Below are 13,923 nucleotides of genomic sequence, written 5' to 3' on the forward strand. Positions count from 1 at the left end.
AGCTACAAACATTATGTAGCTTATGCTTTTCCTGCTAAGCTGGCTAAGACATAACAGAAATTACCGGAAAATTGGTCCGATTCAGCTAAATTATACAGCTAGCTATGAACAGTTAAACAGTTAGCTGTGAGTGCATAGCCTGCCCAGCTTTGGTCATCCGATCAGATTTGCTGAGCTGATGTTACTCCCAGCATTTTCAGACCTAGCCAGCTGGCCACATTAGCTGAAACACTGCCATTGCATTGTTAACCTGCTGAATATAGACAAACACAAAAATAGCGAGCACAAAGGTCTTGTTTATTTTGTTGGTTAACTTAGTCACATGCTAGCCAGCTGAGCAAGTGAAGGGTAACCCAAATCTGCCTGTGTGATCTGTACTTGATAGCTCTGTCTGCCCTTAGCCATGCCCTTCTCATTATAATAGTGCGGCCCAAGTGCTCATACATTTTGAAGGAATCAAATAGGATATGAATGTCTGTGAATTTGTAAAAATGTCTTTATTTGATGCTGGATTTTAACAGGTGGCACACGGAGGCTGCTATGCTCAGAGATTTAGGAGCACCCTTCTGTTAATTCTGCTTTGCCATTGCTGTTGAGAGAACAGGGCTTTCAAGCTGGGTTTGATTTTCAGTCAAGCTTTATGGCTGCGGCCTCTTGAGGATGTGATAGTGTGCTGGGTTTTTGGCTCAGACCCCTGCCAGAGGGACCTAGCCACAAATATCAGGCCTACTACCTGTATTTGTTATGTCATTTTTCAGGTTCGGTTTCTACAAAATGTATGGACTTAATTCTGTTAACGGAGTTGAAGAAACATATCAGAGATAAGTGTCATTAAGCTTAATTGAAGAAGCCTCATCTGCTGAGCACTGTCGCGTGAGTTCTGCGTTTTTATTAACATTGATTACTTTCTTTTTATTGTGGCCTATAATTCATGCAAGCATAGATATATATATATATATATTTATTAGTATGCAGTGTGGAATGATATGATGACTCATCATTTTAGGTTTTGGCAATGTGATATCCCATTGTGTGTACACCATTGAGGTATGAACGCACTTGGTTTATCCCTGATCTTTTGATTCATGTTAGAAGTTTGCAAAATATTCAGATTTAGATTAATAATAATAATAATAATAATAATAATAATAATAATAATAATAATACAATATGCTATGAAAGTATTATTACTGAATTTCCTCCACTAAATGTTAGGCTATATTCAGAAGTTTCCCATGATAATTGTGACAATTGCGGGGATGTGTTAGGCCTAGGCCTACATTATAAGGAATAAATGCTGAAACAGCAGACTACAGCTATCATTTCTGCTGTTTATACGAATGACATAGCATGCTTTATTAGCGAATAAAAATTAATGAGTGAGTGAGTGAAATTATATAATACAATAAAAACTGACAATATCGAGTACACCAGGTGAACACTCAGTTTTATGGAATCTAGCTAGCTAATAGACTTTGCTTTACTGCTCAAAAGACTCTCTCACAGTATAGCTAAGTGTTGTTATTCATGGGATAAGCTACTGAATGATACCGAAAATTTTAAATGCATCTCCCATAATGCACGCAAATTGTCCATCTTAGAAGAGAACTTGGATTTAGTGGAAAAGGAATATTGTTTTATGTTCGCAGAGTACATTTTAAAATCTCGAATGCCACAATATTGGCGCTCTTACCGGCCCTGCTGAGTCTGAGGTGCTATTGATTTTTCTCTGTTTGCGGAGGTGATTGTGAACTCTGTGCTATTAATACCTTGGGGAAACCATGGAACACACACCTGCAAATAACCTGTTCTGTAAATATCTTAGTCTGTGAGCAAAGCCTATTTTCGCTTACAAGGTAGGCTGTAGGCCTATGTAAAAAGCTGCTATACAAATTTTTGCATTTACATTTTAGGTAGGCTATTTAGCTGTTGCTTTTATCGAGAATGACTTGCCATTAGTACACCCAGACTACCCGACGATTATTCATTTACATGTGTTTGAAATTGAATCTCGTCATTCTAGTTTTTTGTTTTTGTACTAAATATATAACTGGTACACCTTTGAAGGCTCAGAACCACTTTATGTGTGGTGCTTCACTTTAAGTTAACAGAGAACCATTGCACTTGCAGTTGTGAAATGTGCAAAGTGCAGTCTGATTTCAGTCAATTTAAAATGGAGCCAGACATTAAAGTACTCTTTGGATTATTTTCCTTCTTACTGCTGTTCCTCTTGGCATTAGAACAAGCTGTTAAGTGTGTGTGAGTGTGTGCGTGTGTGAATGTGTGTGTCTGTGTGTGTGGTGTTATGGGGGAAGAGAGCAGTTATTAAGTACAGACCCTCACTGTATTTGCTTAGTCAGCATTTGCAATGCCGCAGTGCATGCTATGCTTCCACTATGGGGACACTGGCTAAGGTGAAACCTCATGCGTAACTACACTGTTTTTTAATTTGATTCGGTGGAACATGAGTCACAGTGCAGGATCTAGAAGATAAGAAGCTTGTGCTTGCATAATTTTTATAAGGCCTATGTCACTGTCCGTTCTTGACTACAATAGGGCTGTTTAAGGTGAATTTTGCCCTCTAGACTGAAACAGGGTTTTGAAATCGCAATATTCAGAGTTTAATCTCCTACCCGTTTTATTTATTTTTATTTTTTTTGGAAGGAGCTTCCGTTAGGGTGGTAAAATGTGCAAACTGTGCTTTGTGTGTAAACACAATGAAGCTATGTATTATGGGATTGCTGGCTCTCTGATTCAGTAGTCTCCCTTTTTGAAGGGGCAGTTGACTGTTCCAAGTATCCAGGGGGGTGGTTTTAACAGTCCCTGCTTTGACTTGAAACCAAGGCATTCGGTTGAATGCAAATACATTGATGCAAATCAGGTAATGTGGAAACACAGATTAATTTTTACGTTGATATTCTAAAAAGTGTTGCCGGCTATGCATAAGCCTAGCTATTGTAAAGAAGAATAGATTGGTGCTCAACCACCAAGATTAGTCAGATAGACGGAAGATTCTCTGGTAAGGATTTCCTTTTGCACGTTGATGTAGGCCAGTGGTTCTCAAACTCGATCCTTTGGCCCTCCTCTGTATCCTGGTTTTTGTTCCAACCACAATTGCAAGCCCAGAATTTTAACAAGCAATCAGAACTATAAATTAACCATTTGTTCGTCTGACATGTGCCCAGGAGACACATACGTAGTTATTTGTTAATTAGCCTAAGTTATTGTTCCTAATGTAGCTGCCCCAAAACAACTAAGATGTTGTTTTTCTATTGTTATTTTGACTTGTCATGAAGACGCAAGATGCATTGTGTAAATAACTTGGCTTTAGAGAAGCCAGAAGATGTATTTCCCTCACTTCACAGAGCTAAGGTAGGAGCTAAGCTTGTGCTGTCCATCTGCAACCACTGATAGAGCTAACACTGTTAGCATGCAGACCGTATTGTCTAATATGTTTGTACTGGACACACAGGGATGAAATTTGTATCAGACTTCTCATATGAGTCATCTGACTCACTGATAATGTCCTCTGATTCAGAATAAAATATTTCCGCGCTATCTATTTATGTCATTTTTCAAGCAAATGCTGTCCATTGTGGTCATCTTTTCAACCTTAAGGTATAGGTAGCAGGGCTGTTTGTGTTCCACCTGTGATGTCATGCATCACAGAAGTCATTGTCTGACGAGACTTTGGGTGTTTCCATCAGCAGTGATAAATTTGTCAAATTTGACACCGTGCTAACTATAATTTCAGATTAATTTTAAAGAAAAAAAGAATTGGTCTGATATGTTGGTGGATGCCGTTGTGGTGCTTACCCTTTAATTACGTTTTTCAAATTTTGAGGGATTATTTGCCCTCTCAAGTTGCATTGTCAGAAATAGCTGTGCATAACATGTCCATTATTCACATTGTGCTAGTTTGCAAATGACTACGTACTGTAAAGAGCAGTACAATTTTTTTTAATTGATCAAATTAAAGACTGGGATGAATCAATTGGCTCCTAATTTCTTTGAAAATTAATTTGTTAACACAATGAAGGGTTGACTCATTATCAATTTTGACTTTGAATTCTTCATGAAACTCCATGTCTTCACACGTTGACCAATTAGGAGCCTGTTGATTCACCGCAGTCTAATCAGTTAAAAATGTCCCTCACTTTTATGTAATCATTTGCAAAATCGCACAATGTGAACGTAGGGCTTTTATTATTTATAGCGCGCATAGCTATTGCTGACATAATGTAGCCGTAAAGAGGGTAAGTAACCCCTCAAAATATGAAAAGCGTAATTAAGAAAAATTTAACAGCTTGTTAAAAGCACAGTTTACACTGATTGAGATGCTCTCCACTTGCTCTTTGCCGAGATGGGAGAAATTCTGGTTCACATGCTGCTCTTAGCACTCGCACATTGCATCCACAGCCTCATTATCAGAAATCACACCGCGTTAACTCGCAGCTTAAAGCCTGCGAGCGAATTTGCGAATCAGCCTGGATATTTATTTATTTGTTTGTTTATTTATTTATTTATTTATTTATTTATTTATTTATTTATTTATTTATTTGTTTGTTTGTTTGTTTGTTTGTTTGTTTGTTTATTTATGTATTTATTTGTTTGTTTGTTTGTTTGGTTGTTTGTTTGTTTGTTTTGTTTATTTGCCGTTCTTGGCTGTTCACTGTGAGGCAAAGAACACTGACAGAACAGGCCACGGAACCGAGACGGGCCGTAGCCGTTAGCCGCCGTCTTTGCACATGACAACGGCAGAGATTCGCCAGCGGCGGCGGCTCCGCGATTGGCTCTGACTCGGCCGCCCCGGGGACTTGCGCTGCTAAAGACGGACTCTGTTGTGTCTGCTGGTGTGAAAACGCACGAGCGCGATGCAAACGCTCTGTGACAGGTGCTGTTTTGAGAAGGACTTAGCGCGCCGCTCTCCCATCCCCCCCCCCCCCCCCTCCACAGCCAATCTTTGTTTAGTCTCCCGGCTGTGGGGCGAGGCAGTCAGAGGGGGTCTTCCACTGATTGTGCTAAATTTGCACGTGCCTTTTCCGGGTTCGGAACCCATCCGTCTCTCCGGTACACAGGATCTAACGAGACAAGCAGAGCGATGGTCTGTCACATTTCCTGCACTCTCAAAGGTCTCCCCGACCTGCCTGCGCGTAATGAAAAACAGATCTCAGCTGTAACCTTTCAGATGAAATTAAATAAAGCACCCCCTCGGTGGTAGCTGATTAAAGAGCTCAGTGCAGGCCAAAAAAAAAAAAAGAATAATTCTTGAACCAATCACTTTGTAGGTTTCGAGGGGGAACCCAAACTGTAAGTTCCCTTTCCAGATGCTGTAAATATCTGGGCTTGAGACCAAAGCCCAACTGGAAGCCATCAAGGCGAATAACAAGGCCGTGCGGCCCTTGTAGGGTTAATAAAACGCCAGCCTTGTGACCGAGCTGTGCAGACAGGGTGTTGGTACCATTATAGCTCACATGAGCAGTGATGTGACACGGGCGTCAGTGTTTACGGTCGCATCCTCTCGGAAAGTCACCGACTGCATCATCCTTGAGCTGCTGGGAATTGAGCAGTGTATGTTGACATCATTTGTTTTACAAAGTCGCAAGAACATTTTGTGAAGGCACTAAAGAAAAAAAAAATGTGTGTGTGTGTGTGTCTGTGAGAGAAAGATAGAGAGACTGCACATTTGTATCAGCTTGATGTTCTATTTTTCCTTTTCAGAAAACAGGCTTGTAAGGCAGTCTGTTTTAGTTTGGCTCGTGTTGATTCTCATGGCATATTTTTGCCAAATTGTAACCTTTTTCTTCTCCTTTTCCACATAGACTGAAGAAAGGTACAGTTTGATCCTGTGAGGTTGTTGGTGAACATCTGAAAACTTGGTCACATGGTAAGTGAAAGCTTTTACATAGTCCAAATGGAGGACAATAGCCAAGGAGTTTAGGCCTAGGCCCTAAAAATTTCTGAATTTCTCAGGGGGCATTAGCAGTTTATCCATGAAAAACATGGATACAGTGCTAATGCAGCTTGCTAATAAGATATTGCAGTGTTACAAATTGGTCAAATGATGTAAGAGGAGTAGCACTTCAAATTATTTCCTCATTATTCCAGAGTGGCCAATCCAAGATGGTTGACTCCCTTGGATCACATGTAGGCCTACTTGTTCTTATTAACAGTGTGCACCAGTAAAATAAGTTTGTGACCTCTGTTAGTGTACGCAGATTTTTGATGAAATTTTAAATGTTATGAGTTCTCTAGCACCACCCCGCTGGCTAAATAAGGCAGTGCCGCCACTGTGAGAACCTGTTGTGTGTGTGTGTGTGTGTGTGTGTGTGTGTGTGTGTTAGTGTTACCAGTCTTATGCATTTACATAAATAAGCCACAAGCAAATGCAAGTTTTCGTTTGTTTGTTCATCGTTTTTTTGATATATCAACTTTTGGTTTCATAAACTCATTTTCTGGTGCTTAGTCTAATCGTATTGTTTACTACATTTCGTGCAAATCGGCCATAATTTGTAGGAGCGACATTTTGAAGTGTTTTTCAGAAATAGTGGTCGGTAGGTTTCAGGAAATCTGCCTTCTCAGCCCTCAAACCACTGAATCAAGGCGGTCTGACTTTGTGCCGTGCTGTGCAACAAGAAGAGCCTTTCCTCCAAACTGTCAAGGCCTCCTAGGAGTGTTGTAAGCTCTTTTAAAGCACTGGTGCTGGGTAGCAGCTTCATACCAGCGAAATATGCCTACTCATGCAATGTGTTCAGGGTTTATGCTGCAATTTGTTCAAAAATAATTTCCCCGTTGTTTTGGCCTTATTGTGATGAATATTAAATGTATGCTATTTATTTACGTGGACGTGTGTTATTGCCAGTATGTCTGCATTGCATTACATTTATTTGTCAGACGCTTTTATCCAAAGCAACGTACAATAAGTGCATGGAACAGCTACAGGTCAGCCCACGGTTTCTTGAGGAACATTCATTGAGGGATCACCATTGTATTGTTACTGTACTGTAGCAATAAAAAGGCAGTTAGTTACCTGCTGGTAGCCTAATGCACCTAATATATTTTATTATGAGAAGCAACAGTCACCTATTGTCATATGATCATGATATAGACAGGCCTACAGAATTAATTCCATATGAAACTTGTGATCACAGCGTGCCTGTTACACCGTAGCAATGCTCCTTGGATATTTGAGTTGGGCTTCACATGAGGCAAGGGGAGGGGGGCGGGGTTTTCATCATGCCTCACGCCAATGTGTATGACAGGCTGGCTCCGCCCCTGCTCAGTCTTTTTGGTAAAGAACAACCTCCCCGTGCCAATGCTTCTCTCATGCTTTATCTCGAAATGCCATGTCCTGGAAATGCACTGGTGTGGAATGTACGGGTATGATATTGCTCTCTTCCATTTGGTCTTAGCATTGTTTGTTAGTTCATGTTTCACTTCCTCCACATTTATCAGCAACTGTGTCATTCTAATGTTTTGCACTGAAGAACACCTCATAATTAGCCGCTAATTGTCTTAGCCTTGGCTTTGTTGATTATTTCTTTGAGTAATAATGCAGGAAGAATCATTTTATTTTTTCCGCTGTGGTTTTTGTTATTATAAGATGGAAAAGGATAAAAAATCATGAGTTAAAAAAAACCCTTGAAAGAATGTACAAGATGGTAATTACCTGTCATTATGGATTTTTTTTTAGCAAGCAGTGATGGATTCATGCATGGTTTAAATTTTTCCCAGAATCTTGTCTAAAGGGACTGCATCACTGAGACGAATGCCAGCTTTTAGCTAAAGTGTAAAAACCCAAACACACAGCAGAGACAAATCACAACTGTCTTGAAAATGTCCTCTTCCCTGAATGTCATTATTACTTTCTTGTAATTTAGCAAAAAATATTCAGCTGCTCTGCTGCAGATTCACTTCTTTGTTGGCTGATTTCGAGTGAGTCATCTGTCCCTCTGGCCCTCCGGATATATGTCTAGTAACACTGAGTGGCAGCGAAGGAAGCAGGTCAACTATTGTCATTTAAGCACAGCTTGATTTAGGCTAGCACGAATGCAGTCACTGATCCTGCTAGCAATGAAGCAAGACCCAACTGTGTGTGTGCGTGTACTTGTGTGTGACCATATCTTCATATGATCATATCGAGAGAGAGAGAGAGAGAGAGAGAGAGAGGGAAACTGGACTCAGATCAGTGGGTTCTGAATAAAAGTGAATGTCACACACTCTGTCTGCCCAGGTGACCTCCCAGGCAGAAGCGATAAATCACAAAAGCTCCATTCACACTGCAGCCAATGCTATCTTATCTGTCACGGCTGCCTTAGCTTTAGCGTGAAGGGGACCCACCTCTAGCCTGCGTCTGCCACTGTTTGATGCTGAGGCTGTAGTCTTCTTCAAGGCTATTTCATTAGCAGGGTTCTTGTCATATGCATTGAGCTGACTGCTCAAGTTCTAGTTTCAACCTGAGATCATCTCTATATCACCTGGAATGGAAAGATTACAGATTTTGCAAGTTTTAGTCAGTGTAGGAAATATGTTTATGGCCATATTCTGTCATATAGGCCTACAGTTAGCAATTAAAAAAAAAAAAAGGCTGTATTTGTTCCATAAATTATTAAGACCCATCCGCAATGTAAGAAAAGTAGTTAGATGCCCTTTAGCAAACCTGCAAAATTTGGCAGGTCAAATCATTTCAGAGCCATATCTGGTTTTTGAGATATGGCCCATTGTACGTCAAATAGAGAAAGAGAAGCTGCCGTTCCATGCAATTCGATATCATTGAGAATGTAATGCGAACCCATGTTTGGCATGATGTTGTGTTGGCCATTAGGTAGCTGACCTGCTCTCTCGGGGGGGCTTTACAATGGTTATGCAACCACCGCTCGTCCTTTTTCTCTCCTTGCATGACAGTCACCTTTCATCAGTGCCAGTGCTGAGCCTCTGTGCCTTTCTTCTCCAGCATATCAGCTCCTCTCATCTCCCCCTGGCTCAGGCTCGCTGAAAGAGGATGCCTTGTGTTTTGTAACAGCTTTTTTTCCCCCCCTAAAGGTGACATGAGCCAGCTTACCTTTTTAAATCTTTGCTGTACTGGGAAGGGTGAAAGGGTTCACTGTCTGTACCGGAGCAGTGTTTGCGTATTTCACAAATTTGGGCTGAGCTTGGTTTCGACCTGAGGTAAGGTCAGGGTTTGTGAAATATGACCTTGTAGTTTTTGAGTCAAAGTAATGCTCTTTGAAATTGGCTGCCTTGACTGAAGAGCAAGTTTTGTCCTTTTTAAAATAATTAGTTGGCTTGCCGAAGGCAGAGCCAACTACAATTCTCTTATCTTTATTAAATTAAGCACATATCGGATTTTGGGGACCTCAGCCCTCCTTCAGATTTTAAGACCAATTTCACATCCAAAAACCTCCCAATACCTTTAACTACATATACAGTATATATTTCTGTAAAGTCTCCAATTAATTAACATGAGTGGAATTATGTACCTGCTTTAGAATTCCAAGCTGGCAGTTAACTGTACGTTAGGTAAAAAGTTGCTATTGTGAAACTACAACGGTTGTCATCTGCTGGCAGGCTAGTATGGAAACTTGAGTGGCGGTTGCCTGAATGCGACCATTGTTGTAGTTTCAATGTAGTTACTTGTTAGCAACTTACTTTTTTAAAGCAGATAACGGCTTTGAAATTCACGGATGTGATATTAATGAGTGTAATTTATCTCGTAGAACACAACGTGAAACTCTTGTTAACCACAGACATACGTAAACCACAGAACTTATTTCCTGAAGAAAACTAAATCCCTATGGGAAAAAAGCATTGGAAATCTGCCGACACTCATGGTTCAAAAATGTGATTAGGACTATGCAAATAGGACTACAAACTGTAACACTCTATTCTATGCTACAGCGTAGTTATTCTGAAAACCCTGCTAAGTCATTGGAGCTGGATTTCACTCTCCTTCCGTGCTCCATGTATGGAATATTGCCTAGACTGCCTGTTGCCAAATGCCTTCTTTTTCGCCTTCATGTTTTGAAATGGTAACTTAACGTATTTTACACAGCGATTCAGTCGAGAGAGAATTTCACAGAATACCGTTTATTAAGGGAAGGTTAGACTATGTAAAACAAGTTTATTTTTTTCCCATCACTTCCTCCTGAATACTTATAGTCAATAGAAACAGAAGCCAAAATGCATTCGACAAACTACCAAGGTTCCCTATAGTTCTGGTTATGGATGGTTCCTGTACGGTTTTGTGCAATGGAAAAGAGCAATTATACTCACTAGCTAGCTTAGTACCAAGCACATTTACTATTTGAGATGATCCACAAATATTGCCAGGATTTGTAGTTGTATGACCCACTGCCCACTACAATCTTGAAATGTTTACACAATTAGCAAGTGCACTAAACTGCAGTTGAAATGGATAGTGAGCTAGCAAGCTTGTAGCAGCCTGCTAACATTTCAAAACAAACATGCTTAATTCAAAAACAGCTAAAGATAGCTGGGTAGAGAGCATTTTGCTTGTTGGTTAGCTATCTACAATGATACTTATTTTAGAGGTAGGTGTATTAGCTGGAAAAGAACTTAATGTATAGGCCAGTTATTGCTAGCTGCCTATATTTAATGTATATTTACCAACTGTAGGCTAAGTTAGTTAACTCATTTTAATTATTTTGATGTGCTACGTAGTTAGCTTGCTGTAAATGTTCACAAATATGATGTTTCCTGTAAAACTATGATTTGTTTTTGTTATTATATAGGCCTATGTGATTTGTATTATGTTTTGTATGTTTTATCATTTGTTCTTGTACACCATCAAAACCGGGGGATATTTGTGGGATTTACTCTATTTTACTGTTTGTACTTACTTATTGCAATTTTAAGCCTTCAAAAGGCAAGCCACGATAAGGTCATCCTTCAAACTTAAGCATTATTTTTGCAAAGTTAAATATCACAAGGAAGGAGGGCTTTGCATGTTGTTGGAAGCAAATTGCTGCGTTTCATATATCATATCCTTTTACTGTGTACTACTTATTTTTTAATTATTGGGTTATAAGAGAAATTTTGTTCCACTCTCATGACAAAGAGTTGCACAAGGTGTAGGCCTATATATTTCAGAAGAAATACAAGGTTCAGATTTCAAATATGAATGGGTGTAATTGTTTATTTGGGTGAGTGCAAGGCAAATATCATTGAAATATGTTCTTCTTCCAGACTTTGAAGGGAGCAAAAGATACTGTCAGCACCCTTGTGAATTTGTCACCGGTAACCGCCACCCTGTACTGCATATGCAAATAGCTGTCAAGTTCTTTGTTTGGGCCTTTCTCTGACGTCCAGACGATTGGTTTAATGTGGGTAAAAGGTGGAGGTCACTCCATCTGAATCACCAGCCTTGGGTTTCAAAGACAACTTTGTCCTTGTGGTCAGGTCAGAGGAAGTCTGATGCAGCAGGTGCTGTGACAGTTGTAAAACTAACCCCTCCCCCCTCACTCAAACTTGTGGAGGGAAGGGGGGGGGGCAGTTCCTTTTTTTTGTAGGCCCTGTTTTCTGTATGGTTTCTCCAAGTAAACAATAGAGTAAGACCACTTTAGGGAAAAGGGTTTTATTTTATTTGACTGGCACATTGTATAATCAAAGTGCAAAATTGTTTTTTTTTAATGTGAAACTTTTAGATTTTCTTTGCTGCCATCTTGACCAGGACTCTTTTGAAGATATTGTATCTCAGCCAGATCTTCCTGGCTAAATTGGCTCTGGTATAATTTCCATCTGTAGCCCTTGGTCTAATTTCAGCAATACTGGGCATGTCTATTAGTGAAACAAATTCCTGGTCATTGCCGTTTTCTGAGTAGAGACAACATATGGGCTTGCAATGCCTTCTCAATTTCAGTCTCAATTAAAATGAAAATATAGAATGCAATGTAATAAAAATATGTTTAGCATATAAATTATGCTGTACAGTATAATATGATAGAGATGTGTACTGAGATATGCATGTTTAATAATAAATAGTAGTAATTACCAAACATATTTATTCATATTATTAATTACATGGTGCTATTTCTGTTAGGCCTATATGCATTGTCTTTATCCAGTCAATGATTTTCTTAATCAAATGATTGTTTTAATCGCACATTGAATTACATTTCACATCTTGGAAGCATAGGTTTATTGTGTTTTACTCAAAACTTCACTTTCTCATAAGGGAAAAATTCAGTGTGACCAAACTGAATACAAGACATCTATTGTATTTCTAACCAATCACACTTTAATTGGGATTGAGTAATGCAATGGAATTGAGAGTCCATAGGGGTAGGTTGAGAAGCAGGGCTGAGTCACGATTAACCCGCCTATGTACAATGTGCTGTGCACATTTAAGACGGTCAGAGACAGACAAACTTCATTCATTTCGAGGACACAGATCACTCATTTGTACTTGGTTTCACAGCGAGACAAGCTAAGTAATTTGGGCATGCTATGCAGCTACGCCACTTGTTAATGTTTGTGATCCATTTTCTATGAAGATTAATGTGAAGGAATTTTAATAAGGCCTTTATGGTGGGTATGCATATTTAATGCGCCGCCTGTTTGTGAGCCTGTGATGCGCTTCTGCGATGACAGCGCATCTATAAGAGGCAGTGATCAATGGAAAGGAACATACTCTCTTGTGGCGGTGAAGCAGCAAAACTCCACTTTAATGGCAAAACAGCAGGTATCTATGTATCTGTGCCACTAGCACACCACCAGAGTTTTTTAGCACAGCAGGGAATGCTTTCATTCCTTCACAGTCACACATTAAGTTGTAGAAAGTGGTTTGGGCTATTTATAGGAACCTTTAGCTATGCGTAAGTGAGAAGTGCGTGTGCGCGTGCGTGTGTGTACGTGTTTGTGTGTATTCAGGGTGTATCTAAACCTGAATGCCATTTTCGAAAATGCACAGATATTGTGTACAATTTCTTTTCTCCCAGAATATGACATTTTGAAGGTTTTCTCTATTTATTTGTGGTAAATTATGGAAATCCCATGTTACTACAGAATATAGGCTAACTAAAATAAAATAGAAACAATTTGAGCTGAGCTGGGTTTATCACTTTCAGTTTCTGTATTTGGTGCACATAGGCTACATTATTGTTGACACTGACTGACCCCACAGTGTGTACTGTTTTTTTGTTATTGGGAATTCCGGAAGGTAGCATTTTGTGTGGGCAGTGTGGTTTGTATCTCTGTGGTTCTCTAGTAGTGGTGGGCTAAAGGGGTGGGTCTGCTGCAGAGACACACACACATACTGCAAACATCTTCCATCTTAGATATACTGCTATGTCTATGACTATTTGATGGCTGCCAGAAATAAAATGCAGTTGTATATGATGAGTAATCATTCAGGTCATTTAAGATAGTGTTGTTTATAAAATACAGCTTTAAAACGCAATGATCTGTTATGCTTATTATGGGTATGTTAAACCATAAGTTTGTCCTTTTAAAACAGTGCTAATTTTCAAAGGGGTAGAAACCTGGTGCCTTCTTTCGTGTACACAACTTCCAGTTTAAGTTGCGTCTACTTCCTGTTTTCTTTCTTTTGGGTACAGATTCTTATCTCTGCTCACTCTTTTACTCTCTCTCACACACACACACACACACGCACACACGTACACTACATGGCCAAAAGTACGTGGACGCCTGACATCCAACATCTGATTCAGAATAATGGCCATTAATATGGATTTGGTCCACCTTTTGCTGCGATAACAACCTCCACTTTTCTGGGATGGCTTTATACTAGATGTTGGAGCATTGCTGCCTCCATTCAGCCAGAAGAGCATTAGTGAGGTTGGGCACTGATTTGGCGATTAGGTTGGCTTTCCAATTGATCCCAAAGGGATCAAGTTCTTCCACACCATTCTCGACAAAACAATTTCTATACGGACCTCACTGTGT

General features: G+C 39.7%; 1 protein-coding gene across 4 annotated transcripts in view; it reads left to right on the forward strand.

Annotated features, from left to right (window-relative positions):
* LOC118229761 (F-box-like/WD repeat-containing protein TBL1XR1) overlaps positions 1-13,923 on the forward strand; it is a 73,630-nt gene that overhangs the window by 28,272 nt on the left and 31,435 nt on the right. For 3 of the 4 annotated variants that reach the window (XM_035422082.1, XM_035422081.1, XM_035422084.1), the window contains one exon: positions 5,823-5,887. The gene's annotated coding sequence lies outside the window, so the exon portion shown is untranslated. Of the gene's footprint in view, positions 1-4,875; positions 4,895-5,822; positions 5,888-13,923 lie in introns of those variants that run through there. The other variant, XM_035422083.1, reaches the window with a different exon arrangement.

Source organism: Anguilla anguilla, chromosome 6, assembly GCF_013347855.1.
Source record: "Anguilla anguilla isolate fAngAng1 chromosome 6, fAngAng1.pri, whole genome shotgun sequence".
In the NCBI taxonomy this organism is placed as follows: Eukaryota; Metazoa; Chordata; class Actinopteri; order Anguilliformes; family Anguillidae; genus Anguilla; species Anguilla anguilla.